At 35.5% G+C, this 1228-nt stretch overlaps 1 protein-coding gene across 2 annotated transcripts in view; it reads right to left on the bottom strand.

The window, feature by feature from the left end:
* MED23 (mediator complex subunit 23) overlaps nucleotides 1-1228 on the bottom strand; it is a 59457-nt gene that overhangs the window by 15014 nt on the left and 43215 nt on the right. The gene's annotated exons all lie outside the window — the stretch shown is intronic.

The following is a 1228-nucleotide window of genomic DNA, read 5'->3' as shown; positions in this document are numbered from 1 at the left end:
CTTGAGCCCAGGAGACGGAAGTTGCAGTGAGCTCAGATCGCACCAATGCACTCCAGCCTGGGCAACAGAATGAGATCCTGAAAAAAAAAAAAAAAAGATATTGCCCAAAATCTATTCAGGAGCCACATAAATCAAATTGCTAGTTTGTTTTTAATAATAACTAATTCAGCTGAGGATGTCATCTACAATTACCTGTCGCTTCCAATGTTTCACCTTTCACTCACTACAATTACCGTTTAGCCATATCCTAAAAACTCATCTTGGCTCTGGAATGTAGTAAGGAAAATGGAAAAAACAAACCAGAGTAAACAGTAATCAAAACAAGGGAAGCAAAGTTTTTCTCCTCCCAGCAATTAATGTGAAAACTCCAGGGGGTTCTGTAAAAAAGGCAGGCTCCATGAATGGATTTCTTCTGTGTTTTTGTTTTAACAGCTATATGATAAAGGGCCCCTACAACCTGATTTTTCAAATGTAACACAGAATTTAAAAACTGTTACCTCTAACTACTAGGCCTTCGAAAGATACACATTTTATTGAATTACTTTTAGATGGTAGCAATTATAATGGATCTCACTCTAAGATACATTGTCTAATACAGTAGCCACATGTGGGCATTTAAAGCTTAATAAAATTAAAAAATTCAGTTCCACATTTCAAATGCCTCATAGATAAATGTAGCTACTAACTAGTGTATCGAATAGCACAGGTAAAGAACATTTCCATCACTGCAGAACGTCATACTGGACAGAGCCATTCTAAACTTACTATTAATTTTCAAAAAGAAAAACTTTTAGGATGTGATAAATACAAAGGCATATTTTTCCCCTCTGCTGTATTCTAAACCCAAATAAAGTTTTTGTCTTCTATTAGTCTCTGATTAAAAACGTACTTAAAAGCCTATCCAGGGAAATTACATTCCCATGTTTTTAAGCTAGAGAGGGAAAACTGAATTTTTAATAAATTAATTAGAATGTTCATGTCCTTGAGAAAGTGATTATATTGATTTTCATTTCCTCTGTTTGTATAATACTAGAGTCATAATTTTATTCTCATTCTAGGATCAAAAAGCAACAAATTCCTCAAAGCAGCAAGAATACACTGACACTATGTTAAGATTAATACTTGAAATAATTTCTAGCATTTTTTCTGGGTAATTTTAAGACTGAGTCTGTAGGGGCTGGGCGCGGTGGCTCACGCGCAATCCCAGCACCTTAGGAGGCCGAGGCGG

Source organism: Colobus angolensis, unplaced genomic scaffold (assembly GCF_000951035.1).
Source record: "Colobus angolensis palliatus isolate OR3802 unplaced genomic scaffold, Cang.pa_1.0 Scaffold58, whole genome shotgun sequence".
In the NCBI taxonomy this organism is placed as follows: domain Eukaryota; kingdom Metazoa; phylum Chordata; class Mammalia; order Primates; family Cercopithecidae; genus Colobus; species Colobus angolensis.
This window is presented reverse-complemented; position numbering and strand designations above follow the sequence as displayed.